Raw genomic sequence first — 27,207 nt, 5'->3', positions numbered from 1 at the left:
TACCTGGATTTGAGGATGTGAAGCCAGGTGAGCCCCGGCTCTCACCGGTGTGAGCAATGCTGCCAGCAAAGGCGGCCTTTCACCACTGCAGGCACTATTCTGCTCACTCACTTCACAGATTCCTAGCAAGTGGGGCTGTGGCTGTTTCGCTAAGCCCAAGTAACAGCCAACTTTACTGGATCCTGCAGCCAGTAAGTACTGCCTTTTTGTGCCCTCTCATTCCTTTATCTCATTTGTATACTTCATTGTCTGGACATTTGCTTGTTGTGTATGTATATACACATGTTTCTACACATTTGCATATATGCAGCGGTTAATGGTGGAGAAGTATACAAAACATCCCATTTCTTTCCTGTCACCCCAAAAAGGTATCATATGTCTTTTCCCATTGTACACTATCATTTGTTTCAGGTAAAGTATGATTTTGCAACTTGTCTCCAAATCCATGATCTTACCAGATCAGTTTAGAGAAGGGGATGAACTGACAGTGGTGACTACACTCCAGTAATAAATTTGGAAGTGGCAACTAAATCTGTGGCTTCACAGCTTTCTCCATCTCAGATGTTACATTTTCTAATGCAGACTGATTACAGCAACTTGAAAGTGTCCAGATAAAACTGGAACTGCTCTGGGCTGGCACCGAACCTAAATAATTTCTAGGATAGTTGAATCTGAATCAGAACTGAAGAGAAAAAAATGAGTCATTTGGCTTCCTGTTAAAAAGCCCAAGCAAACATTTTTCACAAATACTTTCCTTCTATTTTAAGTACACTACAATCAGAATAGAGATGGTTTTGTTTCATTTTACAAATTCATTGTATTGTAATACAAAGTTTAATTATAGCCTGTTCTCCCCAAGACAGGGTGCACATTCAGAATTCCATTTTTGAATACACAGTGTTTATGTTGCTTCATATTTATGCAAGGCCACCTGAAATACTCCTAACATACAACCCTTCTGACCTCTGTAACGCTCTGTCTCATAGACAGTCGAGAGTCAACTCCTTCCCAAGGAGACAATTTTCTTCCATTGTAACACTCACATTTTGTTAGTGGATGGGATGCTTGAGTCAATCTGTTCAGTGATAAAGTCTGGGGGAAAAAGAAAAAAGAAAGAATGTGTATATCTTCATATTGGATTCATTTACAGGAACAGACTGCTAATTCACTTGGAGACATTTTTTAAATTTTCTGAAAATGCTCTTCCTTCAGTCCAAGCACCACCTTCATTACCTTATTTCTTCTGCTCTGATGCAAAGCAAAGGGGGTAGTATCTACTGAGAACTGAGCATACAATGCAGTGCCCCCAGTAAGAGAAGAACTGGCAACACGTCTTCACGTAACTGTGGCACCTGGGGCCCAGGACCAGTTGAAGTTCAATTGGACCACTTTTGGATGCTGAATATTGACAGGATATTAAGGACCCTTATTAATCTGAACGGAACTATTTTATTCTCTAAAGCACATACAAATATCAGCACAAGACACTGAAGTAAAACGAGTTCATTCTCCTCAAACTGCAGTTTCTGAGGGAGGAGACGGAGTATTCTATCTTTACAGTTTTCCAGGAGGTAAGATGGTATGAACCCTGAAAATAGCAGAAGAAAGCAGTCAATGTGTAAAGTTTTGGCACAAGACTGTTTTTTTAATTGCAATAAAGTTTCCTGTTTATTGTTTGAAGAAATACTTTGACTGTAATTCTTTAGTATTTTCATACAAGAGGTACTCAATCTCTTGGCACCAAAATTCTGTGCTGCCTGTGTCACAGCAGGAAACTCACTGAAATGTTTGTTTCAGTATCAAAAAGAGGGTTTTTTTCTACAGAAGACGCTTTCCTCTCTTTATCATTTAGTATTCTTCTGCCTAGAATAGAAAGTGTTTTTCTAACTGGAATAGAGACACTGAGAATTACTATCATGCACTGAACAGAATTGAGAATCTCAAGTATTTTAACGTCAAGAGCAAGTTTCAATAACATATAAATTAAAATACCCTACAAACGAATTGTAGCAATCACAGGGAATTAAATACATTGTTGGCAAAGAGTAGTCATGAAATTAATTTCAGATACTGCTTATTTCTGAACTAATAAATGGTATGACAAGGGAGGCCTCTCAGTAATACAGCATGAAATGTATTGTAGCAAACAGTTTCATAGTTGTATTTTTAAAAAGCTCTACTCTCAATGGTAGAATTGTTTAATTTCTTAAAAGATTTCAGCAATCTTGCCTGTCTCACTAGATACTTTTTCTGACTTATATTTGAAAAAGAAGTTAAGCATTCCAAATCTTAGAAAAAGACAGGCCATTGTTACTCATTTACACTTGAGAGCTATTAAATACATCACTTTACAGAGGAAAACGAAGAAACACAGAACCGTGTCTACATCTCCTTGGAGATAGCCAAGGCACAATAGACCAGGTCTCAGAAAGGGCAACTAACACATTATTGCAGGCTTCAAAACTCAACAATGACTTTTTTTTTTTTAATCATTTCAAACCTTGTCCTAAGTTTTTCATCATGAATAAAAAACAATTAAACCCTCACCATCTTTTCTATAATAGCATCTCGAACTTTTGTTGAAATTTCTGATTTTGCTGTGTGCCCAGTTAAAAAAGATACAAAGAAATATATTTTAAAAAAATACAAAGAAATGCGTTTAACCTTTCTTTCATTTCAGTTCACAGCTTCTACTACAAGGTTACTGGAAGAAGCATTCTAATATCTGAGCCTATGCCTCTGACATACAATAATGAAGTATTTTGTTTGTATGCTACTTGAACCCAAGTAGCTGCATAGAAGAAAAGAAATCACAGTTCAGCCAGCTCATCTCTCTTTTCTTATTTTTAGCTTAGTTTGATTAAATGCTCATGAAACTCCTGACTCCTCCAATGAGGGAGCATTAGGTAGGTAGATGTCAAGATTAGACAGATTTTCTGAAGATTAACATGCTGATTTTTATAAGGACTGATAAACACAGTTGGGTGGGACGACTTAGTCTTAATTATTCCTTTAATTTTACCCCACTACCCGCTGCAAAGAAACACTGTTTGAGCTACCCTTCTTTTTGCCTTTCCCTCTTTTCTGCCTTTCATTTAAAATAGACTAGTAGAAAATGTAATGTAACATTGAAAAAGAAAGTAAACCAAAAAAGTGGGGGGGAGGGGGAGGGGGGAACACACCAGACTCCAGAAAAACAAATTATTTAACGTGGGAAAGCTAATTTATATTTCTTGTCAGCTTATTTTAAAAAAACTGTTATTTCCCAACAAACTGAGTCTTCTAGTATAATTCCAAAAGGCTGACTGTTTTGAGTAAAATATTCCAAACTAATTTCATCACCAAGTGACTATATTAGAGATCAAAATACTTGCATTATAGATGTATAGTTGCAATAGACTTTGGAGTCTGCATGGTGAAAACACACTGTTTACTGGTTAATAATACATTTTAGCACTTCATTGTATTTAAACAATTTCAGTTACCTACCCGGGATATAAACAAAAACATGCTTGTTGCAAAGCCAAACAGAGCCCACTGGTCACACTGAAAGCAAAGGCCAGCTGCCATCAGACAAAATGTGCTCCGTCACATTGTACAAAGAAGAAAAAAGTCCCAAACCTGGATACTGACATGTCTTTCATTTGCAGTCAGTCCTAATGAAATATAATCTTAATAAAGATGAGTTTTTTTGAATCACAGAATAAGGCATTTCAAAAAAAAATAGTATTTTTTGATTTAAAATGCAATGACACTGCCTCAAGCAAAAGTAAATCTACTTCCAACCACAAGTCTGAAGGAAAAAATACTACTTTATGTAAGCAATACTCATCAATGTATTTATTATCAATACCAGCATGACGAGGAGTTTAAACTATTTGCTAAAGAACTGGTGCATGGTATCTGCCCTTCCTCACAAGTTGTGCTAATTACATTAAAAAGGAATAAATAAGCCCTGGAAAAAAATAATCAAAGAACATCAAGTAATTTAGTAACTAGTAATTAATCCAGTTTTCAGTCTTGTTTCCACAGTGTACTCTGAAATGGTATTTCTTTATTGTTGGTAATAAAAATTCTTTAAAAAAAAAAAAAATAATAAAGCAATAGCAATCTTTTCCACATAGGACTTACAACTGAGAGTATAATCTGTACATTTTAGGATGCATCTGCCAGGTGATGAGGTCTTGCCTTTCTCAACTTTCAAGTCTTTCTCTAGCAAGTCTCAACAAAGGCTCTAGATGCAGCCGTGTCACATGTGTCCATCTTTGATTCTGCTTTCAAAAGTTATTTCCCCTTTAAAAAGAACACCTGAAATGTGATCAGCACTTTAGAAATTGTTAGGTTTAATGCTAGAACATTCTACAATGAAAAACAGTTTGGTGGCTGGGACCCGGAGGCAGAGCTTGTATGACAGCACTATTCAAAAAAGGATGCCAGGAATGGAGCTCTACAAGGGCTCAGGGCTGTCATAACTGAGTCTGAACCTGTGAACCATTTTGTTGTTTCTTGGGGTCTAGTTTTGATCTCAACCCAACATTTAAAAAACACTTTTGCTTAAGTTAGGTTCAAGTTTCTGCTTATCCAGATGAGTTCTTCGTATGAGCGTTACCTTAGCTCCCTATCTGCAAAGGGCAGGAGAAGGAACAATCTCACCTAACTTCTGAGAGCTATTATCTGTGCTGATCATTCTCTAACAGTTCACGAAAAGAAACTGTTTTTCTAGGAATTCTGTAGCTCTCATAATTGTTTGGATTATTAAAATTGAAAATCAGGTGACAAACCAACAACAAACACCATAAAGTTAAACCATAATAAAACACTTGATAGAAACTGAGGTGAAAGAAGATTCAGATTGATTGAAAATGGGGGACAGAAAGAAAGAAAGAAGACTCACTGGTCTTCTCTATCTGTATTGACAGAAGTCCAAGAAGGGCAGAAAACAGGCAAGACAAAGCCATTTTTCTCTTTCCCTTCCACTCATCTCTTTCCTCTCTAGTACAGAAGTTCGTACTTCATCCTCTTCTAAGGCTAACAAAATTTCAATTTCTGGGTACTTCTAATGAATTTAACATGACATCATCACACCAGAGCTCCAATATTTTCTGCTGTGGTGTGTGCTTTTCCCAGGAGTGATTCTCAAGAATAGGTCAAAACCACAAGATTTCATCAAGTTCTCTCAGCAGAAATGTCAGCATACTATTACTGACCAAGAAAATTTATAGCAAAATAAATATCTCAAGGGTAATTTCTTGTTCTATTAAGCAAGAGAATATTATTTCCAACAAGAAAGCTGATGTGACAGAATACAGTTACAGAATTACAAAATGAATGATATGAAGTCTCCAGAAAAATGTTTAAAAAATTGACCCAACTATCAGCGTTCTTGACATGCCACAGCTAACATCTCATATGACAACATGTTTAAAAATCATTTTTCATATCATTTATATTATTAGTTACAATTGGAAGCCAATTAGTATTGAATAAAATGAGGAACAAATCTCCATCTTCCCGGCAAAACAAATTTATTGCTTTTCTATATTCCTTTCTAGGAAGGTTACTGCTTTTTGAATTAAAAAAGGAAAAAAATTTACCCTCGCAGTTTAGAGCATTCTGCAACAAACTGCGAACAGCAAGATGTCTCTTAGGAAACAAAAATAAGACATATTTTATGATAGAAATCAAATAATATGTAAGTTTATATTGCTTCTTTATACATGTAAATCATGCTAATATATGTCTTGCAGAAAAACAAATTAGTATTGTTATATGTATATTACAGGCTTATCATAAACTTTTTCCACACTGTTTTATAGACCCCATTAATATACACAAAAACAAGAGTTCCTTTGATCATATTACTTGTCATCCATCTGTTTGACTGAGACCTGTGCAATGACAGCTTAAACATGACAACCCCATTTCTCAGATGCTTCTACAAAGACTTCAGCAAATGAACAACACAGAAAGGAAGTACTGTTCAAAATTTTAAGCCAAATTTTATGCTTCAAATAAATGGAAAAGTTTAAGTTGGAAGGCACATCTGAAGGCCTGCTCAAAACAGCTTCAAAGTGTGATCAGGTTGCTCAAGGCCTTGCTCAGGCAAGTTTTTTAAATCTTCAAAGATGGAGATTCCACGTTCTCTCTGGGCAACCTGTTCCAGTGAATGAGCTAATTAGTATCTTGCCTCATACTTTAAAGAAGAATTCTAATTTCCAATTATATTCCTTTATTTATAACTACATATTTTACAATTTTCTAGCACTACTGAACAAAGAAAATGAAAAAGATGCTGATAAAAGCGATCACGACACCATAGATAAGTGTGAAAAACTTAAATATAAAATACACATCAGAAAACCTGAGTTTATTAACTTAATTTCAACATGCTGTTATTGCCGTGTCCTATGTTGATCTTTACTATGCCATTTACTTGTTGCAAATGTCAGATATTATGGTGCATGGAATTCAGTTAATTTAATGGTTGGACAGACACTGGAAAGAAACACAGAAAATAGACAGCTGACTATTTGCAAAGATTAAAAAAGTCTCCTACCTTTATCTGATTGAAAATGTCTCTGATAACCAAAGTTTAGCAGGATAATACAAACAACTTCTTCGATGGTGATCCAGTAACTTGTACAAGTCTATTACGAGATATTGCTCACAAGAATATGCTCAGCACACAACTTGAAACGTTGCCTCTATAAGTAACCACATACCCAGTATGCCAAATCAGTCTTTATAATCCAGGTTGTCTTGGAACCTGCTTTCCCTTAGTGCATTCTCCTGCTCAATTCAGAAAACATAAAGGCACTGAAGAGATGGGACTGTGTTACAAGTCCCCACAAAAGGGGCAGTGCAGAAATCAGGAAGCTGACATATTACGTTGGGAAGCACAGCAGGTCCCATCTCCTGCAGAGTAAAGCATCTTTAAGAGGAAGCAGATGTACATATTTCCTGGTTGCTACAGAGAAGTATAAGAAAATGGCCTCATCTCCTTCCCTTAGGAGACCCTGGCATAAAAAAAAGATTAGTAGCCCTTAAAATAACAGGAAGGCATTTGAAGTAGGGTCCTTCGTTTTCTGAAAGTGAGAAAATATCTAAAACTCTTATTTCGAGTTGTCCAAAAGCTATCACTTATTTCCAAGTTTTCTTTAGGAGTTGCCTCATTTGCTGTTAATTTTAGTTTTGAAATGGCAGGTTCTTCAATGAACTACAATGTGTACAACAAGGTAAAGAAATGCCAATCTTGATCAGAACAACAAAGCATCTAGCCTGATAACTAGTCACAAATACTTCCGAATAAGTCATAAGAAACGCTGAAATCACACAGAGTGTATGCTCCTGTATCCTGCTCCTTTTAGCAATTCCAGATGATATCCTTAATGCCATCAAATGTTGCAAGGCACCAGCTTCCCCAGACAACAGATAGCCTCTACAACTGGACACGTTTGTACTATTAATTTGTTTTGTGAGGTTTTTAAAGAATTCCAGCACCAGTGATGCCTTGTCTAATAATACCAGCCATGGCAGCCCTGTATGCAGAGAACTGTTTTTCTGTTGTGTTAGAATGAGACAACACGACAGTTAAAACCTGAAGGGATGCTCAGGTCATCAGTCTTCAGTTGTGGCAGCATGATCGATGGTGCATGGTAACATGCCTGATTTAAACAAATCCACAGTAACTCTATAAACCTGGGTTTGCATTCTTATGGCTCCTATTGCTCTTTTTCATCTAAATTCATTTGTGATTCAGGAAAACACCTGATTTCAAAAGTCTTTGCTCTTTTCAGAGCCATCGCTCACACTTAGCCTTCCAACTCTCACCTACATGTCATACCATATGCTTTTTACAAGCTCACCTTCCTTTACTTATCTTCTAACAGCTTTGGTGTTGATTGGTAATGCTAATTGACTGCCAAAACCTGCCTGAACATTCTCGTTCTTTTTCTCTATCTCTTCTTTGACATTTTAATATGCTTTTTACTGTATTTTACACTTATTTGCAATGGCCTTTAGCACAATCCTTTGTCAGTAACTCTTTCACATTTGGCCAAGGGTCAATAAACATTCACACTGACGGTTTTCAAATCAGAAAGGGCTTACCACGCTAGAGGAATGGCTGCGTGGTTGGATTTCCTGCTTTTCTGGACAGTTTCCATGACTGGAATATTGCAAACTGGTTGCTGCTCCTTCTACTTGCCCTCCTCTACATCTAAGATGAAAGAAGAGCACACATCTTCATTTTCTAGTAATTGAAGCAGGATTGTTGTTTCTCTATGGGTTAAATACTTAGCTATTTTGGCTTTCTTTAGTCAGCAGATGAAAATTCATTCCTTTAAAGCTAGTAGATACATAAGATATACCTTGATTTTTCTTATTATAAACCCGTCAGGTGCAAACTTACCCAAAAGGAGAGTGACTAAGAAGCTGTTGCTCTCTTCCCTTCTCCCTACTGTATTACTTAGCACAAATAAAAAGACAAGTGACCACACTTTAGGTCTGGAAGCTGAAATAATATGCTTCACTGCCTCTAACCTCCCCAATTACTGCTGAATTTTCAGTCAAGAACCATGACTGATTTTATAACTCAAATACCATTTTATTTTCTTTAGTTCTTATTTAACTGTGATTGTTTATTCTTTGGTATTTGAGAGCCATTTTTCAGTAAAAATCAAAAGAGCAAACTGAACGTATCACAGGTAATCCAGTGCAAAAAATCACAGCATTAATTTAATGAGAACTCTGTTATTCATTTGGCAAACGAGACAGTGGAGTGGCAGTGACATATGTAGAGCAGGGACCAGTCTGAGATGAAAATACATTGAAATACATTGATTCATGAGTGGCAAAGAGCAGCTCAATGTAACTCGCTGATAAAACTGTCACTGATCTTACTCTGTATCTGGGATTCCAAGAGAAAATGATGGGAAAGCCATTCTGTGCCATTAATGACAACTGAGTAAAATATGCCAATGAGAGGTAATAATACACCTGCATGACACAGACCATTAAGCAGACAGTTAGAACAGCCTCAAATAACAAATACAAATGAAAATGACATTTATGGTCAAACCCTTGTCTTATTAAGCTGTTAAATGCTTTTCAGAATTATTAATATGACCTGGAACTGATCATTCAAAAATTTAAACAACTGCCCTGTCTGCTTTCTACAAGTTAATAATTATTTAAGGCAGCACTGACAAGATGTGAAACAGTAACAAGCAGAACTATGCTGAAGGAAATGCTCTCAGCTGCAATTCAGAAAGGCTAACAATCTGCAGAAATAAAGAGAAAGGACTTCTACCACCACGAAAAGCTACTGCCATAATTCTCTGCCAGGTATGTAAATAAAATATGTTTTGAGGTTAAAAGCAAAGATGTATAGAACTGAAAGGTATAGGAATGAGAAATATATGCAGCGTCTTATTTTTCCTTTCTTTTCCCACCGCACAGGAAAGATGCGTGACCTATTGACAGAGATTTTTGGTTTTTTTCTGAATAACAAATATGTCACAGTTGTCCCCTCTGCACACATGGGGCTGATGCAAGGTCTAGCTGAAAGGATTTGGAGATACCACTCCCACGGTACTGGTCATCTTTCCTATGCCTTTATGAGGAATTCCACTACGTTCAGCTTCGATCCGAGGAAGGAAAAAGACAATGGGTTCTTGAACAACTCCTCAAAGGCATGTGATGCCCACTTACTTATGCAAAACCAAAAGAGAGCTGTTTGCACTGAATGTATTGTCTTCACATATTATGTCTTTTAAAACCTCTCAGATGGAGAGTGTTGACAGGATCACAGACAGACAGCAACCCTCTCTGGGGACTCAGTCCTCCTCCTCCATATAGCTCCTGAAGGCTGCGCTCCTTGGGCCCACACAAAGGAGGACACTGTGCTTGTCCCCCAGTGAAGTGAAAGACTACCAGCTCCTGCTGGTCCCATTCCAGGGCTGGGAAAATGAGGTCGCTTACCCTGGCTAAATTTCAGAATTAAGATGCCTGGAGATCAGCATCCAGAGAAAGGGCAGTGACACACAGAGGCAGGATCTGGGTCACAAATGTTTCTTAAGAAGTAAGACTAAAGCCAATACAGTAAAAAACAAGGGCAAACCTGTAATTAAAATAGATTATATTCTCTCAAGCATCTTAAACATCATTGCAATGGCATTTTATCTCGCCCTATAATATATTTTAGATTTGTTATTGCTTAACTCTGCTCATATTGATTAATATTCAAAATCTTCTAGCAAACAAGATTTACAAACTAAATGGATGGGTAACTAAAGGCCCAATTTAAATAGTTCCATCACTGCAATTTAGTGCCATAGTTTTCAAACACTGTTTTAAAACCAAAGATTCTTAATAATTTTTGTTGTGATGATAAAGATAAAATGTTTTTATTAGGAAAGCCTAGACTTTATTTCATGCCAAATCAGTTCAGACACTGTAACACAATCTTATTCCCTTAAGTTAGACAATAAATTTATGGGCCTTTAAAAATGCACTTTACTGGCTACCTTTCCATTGGGGGGGGGGGGGGGGGGGGAAGTTAAAATCAGAACTATAGAAATTTCTGCATCAATTTCCAAATAAGAAAAGTAGTCTAACTTTTAATTGAAGCAGTCTAGGTTGGTGAGTGTCTTGACTCTATTTTTTGTTTTAGTGGTGTAAATACAATGTAAGTCCATTCACTTGAAAGAAACTGTACTAGACTAAAGGAAGCAAGGAGAGGACAAAGCTCTTATATGTTCCTTAAAATGAGGAGATAAAATTCAGATCTCTTTTACTGTGCAGATTCCTACACAACATAAGCTACTAGCTTCCCACTTTTCCCACTTCCAAGCCTATTAATCTTTTAAGTAAGCGGTGCTTTAAATGACTCTCTTCTTGTTCTCTTCTTCCATTGCAATGTCATCTACTTAACTTGGTTTAGTTCAAGTGCATCTTTATCACTCTACACAAACCCAGTTGCCTTGCTTTTTTCCCTTGGCTCGCTTCATTTTTTGCTTTTGTCAATCTGGTTGTAGATTCTCTTGGGTAAAGACCAGCTGTTAATATGCACAGCATCTCCCTCTGTAATCAGTAGTTCTGAAAGGCTGTTACTAATGTTCTCAGAGGACTACTACAAATCATGAATAAGCAGAAAGCCTACACCATTTCAGGAAAGCTCTGCACCTTGGATATTAGATCACATCCTTTTATTCTCCCCTCTTAGCTCACCAGTTATTACACCCGTGACAAAATAAAACCTTGGTCATGTATACACCATTTAACCCAAAATGATGTTCAACTGTCTTCCCATTTGATTCAAAATGGGTATTTTTCTTAATGTTGTGCTCACATCACTGCATTCTGTGACAAAAAGTGAAATCATCTTGCTTATATACTTGTTCCCTTCAGGGACACATCTCATTAAAAGCCTTTCTGGTGCAGTATACTCTTTCACAATCCCTCCAAGGACATGTAAAAATGATCTGATACTGTAGCTTTTGCACTGTCTCAAAAAAGAGAACCAGCATTCTTTATATTATTTAAAACAACCTGACATGGAAGCAAATACCTTTATTGTGCCAAGTATTTTGTGAATTATTAATTAGTCCATTACACTTTTGCCTGCAATGGGAACATAAAACAAGACAAAAGTACTTTGAAAGGTGAAACTCCAAGTGCTCCTGCCTGGCAAGCCAGAAGTTTAGAGCTGTATTTGTATTTACAATAAAACCTCTCTACTAGCTACAGTCTTATCTGAATCATTATATTAAAACAGCATATATAACTGCAGATCTAAGGGGTTCGAAAGTTTATGGTACCACTGCAATGCATAGGCCACTGAAGGGATTCAAATAAGAAGAGGAAGAAGACGACAGACATATTTGGATGAGCACAGCCGCAGTATCTAAAAATATCTCTGCACAATGCTGTAAATGTTCTACTGCACTGATCTATTCAATTTGTGTTGTGTAATGAAATATAGCACTTATCTCAACATTTTATCATAAGCCTATATTGGTTAAAAGCGTTTGGCTAAATGTCTAATATTGCTGATGGTATTCCCATGTCATATTTCACTTCACAGATTTGCAAAGATAATAGTGCGGATAAATTCTAGGTATTTAAGACTTTGGAAAGCACACTTTGAGAGGCAAAAGACAGATTAATAACAGAAAAGGCCAAGAGGGTAACTCAGTTTATAATAGAAATAGTGTGAGTGGCAAATAATTGTGCCATAATTAAAGAAAATAAAACATGTCATCATACTTCTAAGTGGAAAAAGCTGGAAACCAATCACATCTGGCATTAATAGTTCCAGTGCTCTTGCGCAGTATAAATCTAACAAACTAGAAATAAAGGCTATGCTTTTAGAAAGAAAACATTTAGGTGTTCACACAGAGACTTTGCAAATCTTTTCTTTGCTTGAATCTCTGTCAGTTTTTAAAATTTAGATAGAGCTTTAACACTGTTCTAAAAATGCATTTATAAGCAAGCTCAGTGTTCACTAGATTGCATTTGTTTATAATAAGGTCCATACATTATGTTTCTATAACAGAGAAAAATCACTATCCCTGTTCTTGGTGGCAACAAATAAAAAGTACTGTAAGGACAGAACATATTTTGTACAACTAATAACCTGCCATTGTCATTGGACTGTTGACACAATTAAAAAGATCTTCTAAAAACAGTCAGCAACAACAAACTGTTGTTTGCCCAGCTATATTCTGGTTCCACTGGAGTTCTAAATGCAATTTAATTTGCAAATGCATCAAGAAGGCCAAGACCAAAACCACATTTAGCTAAATCTAAACACATTGTGAAGCATATGTTCATCATTTGGCCTGGTTCTTGGCTTATCTGTTCTGTATAAAATAGGACTTGAGACTTTTACTCAGGTTTAATTTTGACAAAACTTCAATTAGCATTAGTGAAATATGCGTTACTAAGAAATTCAAATTAGTCTAGTATATGCTCCCTCTCAGATCGTAAAAAAAGTAAACAATTCAGATAAACCGTTGGGGAAAGCATATTTATTAATGAGAGATCAAGCTTTATGAATGGTAGTGATGACTAAATGCTACAGAAATGCATGGGTTTAATGAGCTTCCATAAAGATGTTTTCACACTTATGTGTACTGTACTGCCTTTTAAGTATTTCTAAAAGTCTTGGACCAGAAAAGTGCTTGACGGCAACGTGATCACAGTAAGCTGTTCTTTGGTATTAGCATTTCTGAAACTAGTTAACTAGTTGCATTAGAACTGACTCAATTTACTTTGAGGGCTATTAATAGCTGAACAGCTAAAGAACGTTGCCTTATGCCTTTAGCCTTTTATCAGCTTCGGCATGAAAAAGCATATTAAAATGGAAGATAGATATATATAAATAGTACATATAAATAACTCACTATCTGTATCACATAGCTCAGTCTGTATTATATGGGGAGCCATCATAGCATCAAAATGAGTTAAGTAACATATGTTTATAAGAACTACCAGCAGTATGTTACCTAGTCTACTTCAACTTCTCCAGCTACTTCCAGAGATGACTGTAGAAAATACTAGCTGAAGAAAAGCCCCCACTCAGTCGTTAAATCTCTGGGGTCCCCCACTTTTAGTTATCTATAGAACAGAACCACAAGTACGTTGAGAGAAACCTTCAAGAACAATGCAGTACCACAGACTCAAGTACAAAGGAGAGATGACCTTGGAATTCAAATTCCTAGACAAAACTGGAGTCAGGTAGGATTCAGTGCTGAGCTTGGCCACAAACCTCCACTGCAATTCTAAAACAATTGATTAAGGTCCAAATAATTTTGTCACTGTCCCATTAAAATGTTACCTCACCCCTTGTGTAACTCCACCTGAGCCTTAAGTAAAAGGCTTCTATAGAGGAAAACGCAGAAAAGAGCAACTCTGTCCCTAACTCAAATGGGGACAGAACCATTACCTGAATACCAGACTTGTCTGTCTTGCCCATTCAGAGATGGGAGTAGGATAATCTATTACTGTATGCACATGCGGTACTCAATACAACAAAGTCCAATCTCTATTGAGAGACTACATGTACTCCTGTAATAGATATAAAAATAAAGGGTTCAGAGGAACGAAATGCTAAAGTACAGAAGAAACAAGATAAAAACCTACACCAGCAATTCCTAGCCGCCCTGCATAAACAAAATACTACCATTTCTAATCAACTCTACTGCTCAGCCCAAGTACAGACTATTTATAGAGTTTGGAACTAGCATATATTGATGATTACATTAAGTAGTTTGCACAACAAAATGCATTTGTTAACAAAAACAAGGATACCGTTACCTGAAAATACCCAATTGTACTATAATTTGAAGAAATATTTTATTACTTGTAAAATGTTATGTCCAAACTAATTTTACTAAAGCCCTCATGATTATAATTTCCTGGACTTAACGTGTACAGGAAACATTTAGGCTCCTCTTTATCTACAGTAGGAAAAGAGAACTGAAAATCTTTGACCTTCCAAACAAATTTTTTATTTAAGCAAAATAAAAAAGCCTCCTTCCTCGAGAGGAGAGATATTCACAGGTATTTACAAACATGTTTGCTTTTCTAAATAATCCCCAAATACTAAGTATTACTCTTAATTTGCAAAATTAAAAGTCAGATACAGAGCAGTATTTCCCAAACAGATGGTACGGCACCTGGAGATTCTATTCCCACTAGATGGTAACACACACATGCAAGTCATAAGAGTCAATAAGTCTCAACAAGTAAGGCAACAGGCTCCATTTTATTCACAAGCAAGTCAATACGAAGGACATCATTACCTGGAAATGCCTAATTGTGCTATAATTTGAAGAAGTATTTTGTTACAAATCTCACCCTGACTCATAAGCTCTCAACAAGTTATCACCTGCTACCTCCATACATTAGAGCACAACCCCCTTTCTCATCGCTCCTGTCTTTCTTAAAGTGCCCTGAAGTTGTCCAACAGAGTGCTCGGTTATGCAGGCTATTTCAGTTCTGTAATTCCAGTGATATCATAACCCTGACTGCATGCAGTCCTGTGCCTGCTTCCTTTTTAAACCCCACTTCATCTGCGGGCATTGATCTCCAGCCCCCTCATTGCTCAATTTTTCTCTTGTTGCTCCTGAATTCCCATGGCATATGCAAGTGAAGTGTTCCCAAAGTAATAATCCTCTCTGTATGTTGCTCCAAGCTGGTGAAGCAGTGCTTGCTGTTATCCAAAGGACAGCAACAAAAACATGCAGTCCTGGCTTACTCAGCATATTGGTTTTTTGTCTGCGCATGCAGTGCCTCCAGACTTATTCTGATTTTCTTATTTCCATGTCAGTAGCTTTCTTCACAGAATAAACTTGACAATTTATTGTGTTTAAGGAATTTACTTCGGGATTTCTTATACGTTTAGTGTCTGCATAATTCACTTACAGATAAAATTCAGTATTATTATCTTCATGTTATTATTTGCTTTTGATATTGCAGCAATCAAGCATATAACATTTAAATTGCACTTTATATGGTCAGCCAGGCTAGAAAGGTTTTCAGTAGGAACCCCCTCCTCAACCTGCCCAAGTTATCTTTCTGATGAGGAATTTTAAAACCTGCAGTCTGAAGTCAAAAAAGGACAAGAAAAAAAAATATTTCCCCTGGCTAAAAAGGGCAACATGCTTAAAACACTAATTTCTGACATGCTTAGTTCCTAAGACGCCCATATTGGAGAACTGAAACACTTGCACAGGATACACTGTAAGAATGGTATTACTTGGCCCAAGTTAAACAGAGAAGTAACCCTATTTCTTCTATTACGCAGCAAAGAAGGGAAAATCCCTACTTAATCTTTGGCATTTGCTATTTACCTTGTAAATCATGGCTCAGCAGGGAGACTTGCTACTTCACCCCTATAAATGTAACTTTGGAACAGAATGGGCTCAAGCGTTCCCCTCTTCCCCCTGCAAAGCTGGAATAGAATACCTACAAAAATATCGAATTTTTATGAATTTACAAAAATCCTGAAGGAAAATGACTAAATAAGCATAAGGAAAAATAAAAAGAAATGTACTTCTTCTCAGACAAGTTTTTGAGCAGTTAATTTTTATATGGTAATCTATTAAAAGTTAATCAACCAGAGCTAATTCTAGGTCTATATTAAGACAAAGATTTTCAGTTGTGTTCAGAATATGTTTGCTATTTTTCTTATTAAAAAAAAAAATTAACTATCAAGATAAATTATATTTTAAAAATTATTAACATGTTGAATAAAAACCTGTCTGGGAGCCATAGTTTAGCTTCCTGTCAGCTGCATTTCATCTTACTCTAAATGAAGTTTTAGGTCAAGCTGGAAATTGTCTCCTGAACATGTTTCTTATCCATGCCATGCGGAGAGGTCTGGATTGACAATACTGGCAGATTTCAGAACAGTGACAGCATCGCTGCCACTTTAAAAGGTGCTCTAAAAGCTACATTCTCTTTGAGCTACTCCAAGGCCAGGGAGGAGGATCAGAGTGCAGCAACCCGTCTATAAGAAGTGCTGCTGCTGGGACCAAACTATACCTAAACTGTACTGGCATGCGTTTTGTTTTACAAATTTATTTCCCATGCTTTAAACTGTTGGACTACGTTAGAAACCTGAAATAGATCATTCCAGTTCACGTTGAGAGCTCCTCTTCTCTCATGCAATACTGTGGCAGTCCTCAAGTATCCAAGACAGCATTCCTAAAAGTCAGCACAAAGAACCCATATGTCTTTGAAGACTCTCCTCTAAAATGTAACGTGCTATAAAATTTCTTTTGAAAAAGTTTGACCTTCCGATGTAAACAATTTAAGACATTCTAAATACGCATTCTAGCAAGTATTACAAAGCTAGCTTTTACCCTAAAATAATTTTCACTTATTCTCCCTTTGGTATAGTTTGAGTTATCTCTTAATTCCCTTACAAGTAGAGAAAGTGTATTTGCTAACATGGATGAATCAGTTCTACTGTCTGAAGATACAAACCCCATGTATTATCATAGCGTAAAGAAGTAATTGAGTTATTAAGCAGTCACACAGGCGACAATGCCTTTAATAGAATTACTTCAGTTTTACAAAACCCAGCACAGAAAGCAGATTGCAACTTTTCTTAAGCTCCACAATAAAATTATCTGAATCCAGATATAGGATCATTTTCTTCTGGATCTGGCCATTAGGGGCTGTACCTATCATTTATACCACTAGATGCCTGTTATTATAGCAAATGCCTTAATATTAAGAGATATAAGGTATTTTAAAAATTATTATTATCTTATTGAATTACTTTTGAAGAATTTTCAAGAAGTTTCACTAACTGCCTAAAGCAATGAATAAAGTAATTTTATTACCATCTCTAAGTTGCATTTTTTACGGTATCTTTCTCCTTGTACCTAAGAATTAAAAACATAGCGGAGCTAGGTAGGAATACAGTGATAGGTGAGCTGTTGCAAGAAGGAGACACCAAGCACTATAACAGAAACACTGACATTTAGGATGAAACACCCCTACCATTGTCTCCAATGTACTCTTATTCTTAAAGTCACTTTGATAATGAAAGACTGATTAACGTTGCCAGTAGCTTTCAGTCCTGGTTGAGTATAATTCAGAAGTTCCTATAAAAAGCATATTGAGAATATTGGTGGTTTGGAAGAGGAGTTATCTGCAGCACAATATGTATGATCTATTATCTGTTTATCTGAGTTTCGTTACCATAATCCTTCAAAAGACCTTGTTTTCACTGTCAGGGGCAGGTGAAAGATAGAAAGAGTTCGGTTGAAATCAGTAGAGCTTTGAAACCCCAGTGTTTGTAACGACAGCCAGATCCTTGCAAGGTCCTAGAAGAACCATATATTAAACCATGCAGTAAAAGTATGTCTTTCATCTGAATATTTTGTGGAGAGAAACTCAAAGACTCCCAAGTCCCTACTCCTCGTACCACACTGAACTATTACTAACAGACACAAGGAAAATGTGTCAGAATGAACACGCCAGCTTGCAGAAAAGAATTAAGATGCAGCAAAAATTAATTTCCAAATAAATTGTACACTTCAAAATTTGGCATGTATTTAAGCCATTGCATAAGGAGAATTAAAAGACAGCACAAACCTCAAACATGATCAAATATATGAATCAACATGGCACAAGATAAAATAATGTCATGCTACTAAGTGATGAGATTAACACTATGCAAAGTCAGAGTCCGTCTAATCTTTATTACTAGTAAGTGACAGATCCCAATTGCAATCACAAAAATCCACTGAGATCCATAGCTGGTTATTCTACATACTCATGGACAGAATCAGTCTGCTAAGAGAAAAAGCTCAGCTTCCAAATGTTCACTAACCACTCTGCTATTCACTATCCTTTGTATGTGAAAAGTACTAACATGCAACGTCATCAAAATCCATCAGCTTTAATTTGCTAGTTCTCTGGATTTTTCATAGAATCATAGAATGGTTTAGGTTGGAAGGGAATTTTCTACGGAATTCAATGAGAATTGCTTTAATACGATCTATTATGGCTGGAGCCTTCTATGTAATAACCCAAACCATTGCAGACAAGCCATCATGCATTAGAAAAACCTGTCTTTATCTACTCTAGTTCCCCAAATTGTAACAAAAAAATCATATTACAGCAAGTAATCAAGAGCTGAGAGTGGGATAGGACTACTAGGTCTTGGGGAGGAAGTAAAATTTCAGATTTTTCCAATTACTCTATGAAGTATTTTTAGGCAATTGTTTTTTTCAATTTTTAAAGTTAAATTCTAAATAGAAAAGGGATATTAAAAACATTTTAAAAAATTATGAAAATGAATTAGTTGTTTTTGCAGTCGCTTGAGATGCCCCAAATCAGAAAGTTACATTAAATATAGTAATGTAATTAATTTACATGTAATTTAATGTAATTAATTTAGTGTAATTTAAAGTAATTAAAGATGTTAGAGCTTAAGTAAATAGTGACAAATCACAAGTTTACTTATAAGTACAGTAATTACTCCTATTTATAAAACACGAAGTAGTTCATTTGAGGGTTGTTGTAAGTGTAACGCCAAAACACAGAAAGCAGAAATTCAGCTTTGAATACTCACTTCTTACACATAGGTATAACACTTGAGGACTATTTTTTCGCTCAGCTCCCTGCCGTTTTCAAGGAGATTATCATTCAGCAAAAATGCTGAACTACGTTACGGTCACACTTTTTACTGAGAGAAATTTCGGTAAAAGAACTGCACGTTTTATTTGGAAAGGGTAAGAACCAAGGTCATCTTGATCACAGATGGTAGAAGTTAAGAACTGAAAGTACTTGACCAGCAAATTCCCTTACCAATGTGCATCTTTTTAAAGTGCAAGCAAATCACAATGAGCCGATACAACCTTTAAATCTGAAGAACCTTCATAACTTAGATTAAAACCTCGCTTTAAAATAATGGGAAAACAATCTCTTCTCACTTATCCATCTTCTTTTACTGCAAAAGCATATTCATGTACTTAAGTAAGCAACTGATTTTGCACCCATGCTTGGTTTTTAACTGTGGCAGATGAGAACATTTTTCCCATTGGGGCAAGAGCTATGGAATTTAAGTTGTAAGTGAGATAGAGGAGGAAATTCTTGTCCTGTTATAGTTGCGTAACTGGATGTCAGAGCTGTGCCTGCATGCACACCCATGGCACTTAATCCCCTGGATGCTCCAGAAACTCCCCAGCTAGTCATCTACACTGGTGAGAATAGACCAGCTGGAGACAAGACTGAACTCCTAGCTGCCCTCAAGAAAAAATGATTTGAGTAGCTGCTGCAAGGAGGTCTCCAGGAGGGACTTTTGTAAAGTACTAAGTGTGCTAGCCTATGCAAAACATTCAACAACAGAGGGGTTTCTTTAAACAAACACCCTGCCCATGAGTGTCTAACATGATCCAGAAGGGCAAACTGAATGATTTTCATCTTTGCACTTCTGCAGCAAAGGAAAAGAGAGCAAAACCTCGTCTTTGAGGTGATACTGAAAAGCTTCAGAATCCTTCAAAATATCTTGCCAAGCCCTTTAATATCTTTGTTCTCTGGGAAACACAGTATGTCTCTGAAGAAGGGCCATGAAGGGTTTGCATGCCCAAAACTGTGAATTTTTCCAACTATACCAGTAGCTAATAAAAGATATTGCCTTAGTCAACAATTCTTGTCATGCCTACACATCCATAGACTGCCAGGGTTATACCAAAGCACCATTAAAAGCTCTTTTCATAGTAGATCTAGAAAAGAATTTCTATGTTACTGAAGTAGGGATGTGAAATCATTTTCTAGATAGGTTTTCTTCTCTCAAATTAGGATGGCAATTCAATAGAGCAGAACCAGCTCTTGTACTGACAAAAATAACTTCCAAAAGCGTGTGACTGAAAATAATGAAAAGCCTCCAAAATTTAAATTAAAGGGTTAGATTTACCCCTTTTGTTATTATTTGTGGTCATTGAACAGCTGGAATTTTGCTTCATGAATTCTACCTTAAATATGCAGATCCCAAGTCACCTTTTCTCACATATAATGTAAGCAATAATATATCAAACGTACCAGACAGGACAGGAAGTTCATGAGCCTTACTAGTAATTCCTAAAAAAAAGAAAAACCTGTAGCTTTTTTTTTTTTGGCATTTTTATATTCATTAAATTGATAAGCTACAAGTACTGGTGAAACTGAGCAGACAAATACCTTAACACCACCATCTCCAGCTCACACTTGGGTTCTGACTTGAAACTCAGCTGGGTTTTTTTTTCCAAGTCAAGAGCAGAGGCTAACAATTTCCCTATACAGAAATTTTGTTATGCTGATTAGATCAAGACTGCAGGATGGCTAAGAATTAATAAGAGAAATTACAAAAACAAGCAAGCAAAAAAGACCCCAAAACTTCTCTGGTACCTTGACACAGAGTTTTAATATTCCAGACGATTGTCTATCTCATGTCATATGGATTACTGAACCAAGATTTCATAAGCACAGTTAAATTAGTATATGGACACAATTTGAAGGGATGACATAAAAAAAAAAAAAAGAATGCTGCTTCATATTTCTGCCAAATTCCCTCTTATTAATTCAAGACCCTAGCATTCTTTTATGAATGAGTTTTAGACCTGCAGAAGGTCAAGAAGGTCACACATCATCCAACACACAACTCTGTTTTCCAGTTAATCAAAATGTGTCAGTACGTTGACTTTCAAGCATAACATGAAGACCATATTTTACTGATGGTATTACTGAAAAGTGTAGGCAAAACTGTTAGCTCTTTCTTTACAATGTAATTTGGCTTAGTTGGAATCTGCCCATTGGATCCTAAGCTTGATTTTAATTCTACCCAAAGTTTGTGAAAAATCTACAATATGTGTCTATGAAAAATGCAACTGAATTTCTGAAGTAGAACGTTCATAATATTGTTATTACTACGCTTTAAATCACATACATAAGTCCATTTTCACTGTTGCTTCTATTATTTCAGGTTTTCAATTAGCATTTAGAATTTAAAAGTGGAGAAACATCTTCAAACCTAAAATTCAAGAGTGGACTAAATTCAAAGGAAAATTTGAGTTTTAATTCCAAGCACACCAAAGATTTTGTACTTTTTAACAACTTTTTTTTTCTGTTGAAAACAAAATAGTTGTTAATGTGTTTCCTGAAGAACAATGGCCAGAAATGTAATGTATTTTGAGTAATTCACCTCTTTATGGAAGGCTATATGCTAAATAAACATCTATTTGAGGTGACACCAGATGAGGTAATAATGCACTACAGAAAAAAAGTACTCTTAACTGGCACTTTTTTGTACAGATCTTTAATAATACTTAATGAAACAGAAATGGTATTTTCATGTAAGGGTAAGAGACCACCATTTTTAAAAATTAATTTCTGAAGTTACAATATGGTTCTACTATAAAAGTAAATTTAGTGTGCTGAATACTTGGAGAGAAAAACAATACTTTGGGGTTTCAGATTGTTAGCAAGAAGCTTGCTCCAGTAGCTCTTATTTGCAATTCCCACATGAATCAAAACAATCACATATCCAAAAGTCTAATTGGAACACACTTCCTGAAACTTGACTTATTGTCCTGTGCATCTTCTACTCCTTTGATAAAACTATGGAAAGAGCTTTTACAAATTGCTAATTTCTATTTAATGCCACCCTAAGAACTGTCACACTGAATTTACACTAAATTTTCTGGGCATGCTATTACAGCTGTAGCATCCCAAATGCCAATACTACTAGCCCTGAAAGATTAAGTTCCTTCAGGATTATTTCAATCAGAAAACACCATGCCTCTCCATATACACCACATTTGCCAGCATAATTTTCTTGTCTTCCTCAGTCTGAATTGGACTTCATACTGAACACCAACACACCTTTTCAAAATCAATATCATTAGTTCTAACTGTGCTGCCAGAAGATTAGTGTCAGATTATTATTTCTAAAAAATATCCATCTTCCTCTGTAACTATTTTTTTAATCAAATTACCTGAATGGTTTACGACATCTGATACATATGTCCTCTATAGCACGAATGCATTCTTTTTTTCCCTTGACTTTAGAGTAGGACAAAGGTCTAGATTACTAGATCTAATAAAAAATGTCTATAAAACAAGGGATGAAATTCAGGTATGTAAACAAAATCCAGAACCCTGAATGTGGTGCTGAGGCATTCACTGGAGAGCAATGTAAGAATGGCATGATTCACTTTCAACTGCACTGCAGATGCTGAGCTGCCTAAACATTGTATTTTGTTCAATAACAGAATGATGCCAAGTGTCCCACCTCTGAAGTGTGAGGTAGTATCTCTCTCTAACTTAGATCTGCCCACCTACGTTTACTCTAAACCCAGGTGCCTATTCCCGCCTCCTCTTTTAAAAGACTGAAGGAAGAACCATTTACCTTTTTCAGGTGACAGGTCTAATAGTTAGAACACCCATACAGGAAATAGGAACACCAGGAATCGTTTCCTCTGCTTTTCTAAGAAGATACAAAACCAAGTATTTTCATGTCACCTAGCATAGCTTGGGTGAGGGGGATTAATTTTTTCTGCTGCATCTAAAAAACAGATGACAAGTCAATGTAAAATTGTATTCATATACTGAAATGCGTTCATTCACAGGGTTAGTTTGTTCTTCTAGTTTTGCTTGGGTGATTATAGAAAAATAGGAGAAGGAGAAAATACATTTATGCTTTTTCCACAGAGGCTCTGCCACAGCAAGCGTGAAAAAAATACCTATTGAAGGCAGCTAGTTTTGGTTTTTCACTGGCTCACACAAGCCAGGTTCTCACACTTAGGCTGCTAGACAGGACAATTTCTTGGTCATTTTCAATGTGTCCTTGCTAATGTTAATGTCAACATTCCCTCAAATCCAGCATAAGTGTGACCAGTGTAGCCCTGTAAATATGAATTCGTCATTACCAGTAGAAGGCCATAGGTTTGCATTGTCCTGGCGAGCCTGGCCCCAGGAGCTGCCTGGGCTTGTGTTGGCCAGAACTGGTTAAGGCTTATTGTCCTGTGCCCAGTGTCCTGTGCTGTGGCCTCATTGGCTGCAGCTTCAGCTCTGCGAGTGCCAGAGCTGGGAAAGGGCTGGTAGCTGGGGGTCAGTGGGTGATGACCCACAGCCTGGTGTCAGCTGAGGCTGGGGCAAGCACACGGGCAGCTGCCCGGCTGTGGCTGGGATCCACTGGGAAAGCAGTGAGTGTTAAGAAAATGCATAAACACCCATAGCCAAGACTGAAGGGGACCTCCACCCTCCCCAATGAACATTATGCATTTTTAACAGAATGCATCACTTTGGAGATGTAGATTCTTGTATTGGGAAACAAATGAAAGCAGGTTAGGAAATTTTTGTTTTGATTTCCCCATGTCTCTTGGGAAAAGAAAGAAGGAAAATAAGTGAGTTTCAGTTTAAATGTCTGGTCTGTATTCAGGCTCTATTTTCTATTCAAAGAACACGAAGTATAAGGAGGAGTGAGGGGAAGATCTACAATATGCCTTTGCACTTCAACTTGGTTTCCATTGAAAAGTTACTGGAGAGGAAAACTGAGACTCTTAAATGGCCTTAGTTACCCAGAGACATCATTGTTGGAACATGCCATCATCTTCCTATCAACAAGGGCAACTTCAAACTTCCAAGGAGTTTTTTGAAAGCTTCTGTAACAAAACACTATACTGGCTTGAAAGAGATGCTGTTCAAAATTGCAAGAGGATTGGTCAGAACTGGTTTCATCCTGACTTTCCGACAGGAGTGCAGCCTTTCAACACAAGGCGTGCCACGTGGACCTAATGTCTTCTCATCACTAGATCATATGCTAAGACACACCTGACATAGCAATTTCTGTATCTCTAGGTTGGTTTTAGCTTACCATAACAGAATAAGAATTATGGTATGCATGGTATCCTAACAATACGTTAAAATGATACAAATGTCTACTTTTTCATAAGATGAGACCATCATATTTATCACATATTCTGAACACAATAGCATTTGTGTCATTGTGCCATTATCATAACGAGGTGCCTTATTACCATTGAGTGTTGAAAAACTCTGGTAACACTGTAGAAAAGATTTACTACAAGGAATTTTCATCCAAATAATACTGTCTTACTGAGCTTTTGACAGCTGCACTGTTATGACTCTGCAAAGACAGTTGATCGTAAATTGCTCTTACCCATAAAATGCAGCAATTGAATTTTACAAATGTAACACAATTATTCTAAATTTATGCTGCTTGTTTTGACACTCTAATGATTTGTCAAATTTTAATCTGGGAGCGCCAGTTACCTTTGGGGGAGGTAGGACAGAGGAGTTTATTTTATGTATTTTAATCGAGTGGTTCAGCTGGCAACTGCCCAGCCACCCTCCAGGTACTTCCTGAAGGAGCTGCCCGTGCAGCCAAGTGGGAGAAGGGCTGTAGCTATCACTTGATGCTCGAGAGCTGTTTATGCAGTTGGCAATGGTGAACTGTGCTGCTAAGCCAAGTATTTAGGACTATGGAATTGTCACTCTAATGACTAATGTGTAATGTTATCTTTCATTTAATACATCCTAAATTCCTTGTGAACTTAAAATACAGTGTACTTCCAAAAGACTCAAAAGCCCTGTTCTGTTAATTAAGAGATACAGACCAACATAATGTGTTAACTTAGGGTTGGACAATTAGCTGTACATTATGATACAAATGGAACTGTATTCAGTGAGCAAGAAGAGCACAATATTTTGTGGTACACTGACAACCCAGTCTATTTTCAGTGATCCAGGTGTAATATTGTGTTCAGTGAATTTACTGTAGATTTATGCTGGTGTTAATTAAGATCACAATTTGGACTTTGAGGTTTAATCTACCTTGTTTTGTGTGCATGTCTCATTATACCTGAGCATAAAGTGTTATTAAATTATTTCTACTATACAGTACTGATTAAAATGCTTGGAGTTTAGTTACAGATTTTTACTATGTTGCATTCCTCTGAAAGTATTAAATGATGATTTTATATTTTATTCATCCTCACACTTGAGAAAAACTGTATGTCCAAAAAAAGAGAAGGAACATTTAGAGAAGGGTAATTTCTCACTGTAATTTAACTGTGGTACTTGGTTTCATTTCCTTGAGCCTGATCCCATGCCTACTAACACAAACTGATCATCCTTGAAAGTAGAACTAATGAGATCTTTTCAATGTTGAAAAATGTTGCACAAATATTTCACTTCTATATTTTTTTCCCTTGGAAACTAAAAATCAAATTGTGTCATGACCGTTAAGTGAACTGAATCTTAGATAACAAAATAAAGTTCTAGCTACCTAAGATTTAGTGTTATAGAACTAATTTTGGCATGTTAGAGTTTGAACTTGTGAAATATAATACCTAGTTTTTAAAATCACATTTTATTAGTGTAATTTTATAAGCTTTCTACTATCACTAAGAAATCACTTTCTGCTATAGTTTAAGCTCGAATACAGTTTCCAGCCACGGGCTGGGATTTTTATGGAAGTAGCTCATCTTCTGAGGAAGCAGAGGCAAGGCATATTTCATTTCACAATGTTGCAAGTCTCTGTCAGGTATTCCTGACCTAAAATATGATGGCTTAAATAAAAATAAAAACAGTATAAGCAATACTTCTACCCATTTGCAACCTTTAGGAATTGTATTCGTCATTACTTCCCAGGAAGATCTTTAGTTGGTTTCAATTATACCTACTGAGTATGCCTCAGAAATCAGGATCCTGATCCCAAGTTTGGAAAGTGATGGTCTGTGAGGCTGTTCACGGGCACACAGTGGCAGCACTGCAACTCCGTTTCCCTAGCAAGATACCAGGTTCCACATTTTCACTCAGTCTCAAACTCTACAAAAGAGAAAAAAAGAAAGGAAGAACTGATACTTAAGATTAAACTTCTCGATCAGTATTGGACACATATGCAAACTAGCAGATGCAAAGAAATTATGAGATACAGCATCTTCAAGCTCTATCTTTCTCAATGGCACTTTCAATCGCCACATGCTACTGTCTTTTCCTACAACATTGCCTCAGCATAGAGCACCTTGCTCTGGGCCCATCACCTGCCACAGCCTGACAAATAGCGTGAGTTTCTTTTTGGCTGGGGAGCTAGTGAGGGAATAGCTCGTGCTGAGGAAAGGCTATGCCTGCAATTCCTGGTATATTTCTGGTCCCTGCTCTTGGTTTTCTTTAATACTTTCTCAGTTTATTCTACATTATGAAACACTGAGCTTCTTCAAAAGTATCCAAAACAAGTACATGATCATTTCTTGCAGTGCTGTATTGCTGAAGTTAGCAGAGTCCAATCTGTACATGGTACATTAATCAAGCAATATTGTTGGAACTGGAAAAAAATTATTTAATTTCCTCACTTAGAAAAATATTTGTGGACAGCTCAGAATATTAATACACAGTATAGATACAGCCAGAAATGGCAACAACAATATGTACTCACATTTCCCTTTACACTTAAGCTGAGCTTAGAAAAAAGGCTGAGATTAAACTTACCCAGTTTAAAACGTGGAAATTCTCTTTTTGGTCAGGATGCCGATAGAGCCAAGTATATATTATTTCCAAAAGCCTGAAGGACACAGAAGGTGCCTTGACTTAGAACGATCACTTTTCATGTGATGTGGCAGACAAAGGTCATGCAAGTCACACCTGCACAGGTACTGTGGTGACCAGTCATCACCCCCACATCAC

General features: G+C 36.6%; 1 long non-coding RNA gene across 1 annotated transcript; it reads right to left on the bottom strand.

Annotated features, from left to right (window-relative positions):
* On the bottom strand, positions 1-27,207 carry LOC128914228 (uncharacterized). Its single transcript, XR_008468221.1, has 4 exons — positions 27,013-27,207; positions 26,208-26,352; positions 8,110-8,218; positions 1-1,092 (listed from the first exon to the last, which is right to left on the bottom strand). It is a non-coding gene; the product is annotated as an uncharacterized LOC128914228 (long non-coding RNA).

Source organism: Rissa tridactyla, chromosome 8, assembly GCF_028500815.1.
Source record: "Rissa tridactyla isolate bRisTri1 chromosome 8, bRisTri1.patW.cur.20221130, whole genome shotgun sequence".
Taxonomy (NCBI): domain Eukaryota; kingdom Metazoa; phylum Chordata; class Aves; order Charadriiformes; family Laridae; genus Rissa; species Rissa tridactyla.
The sequence above is the reverse complement of the archived record's forward strand: the minus strand, read 5'-3'. Positions and strand labels throughout refer to the sequence as shown.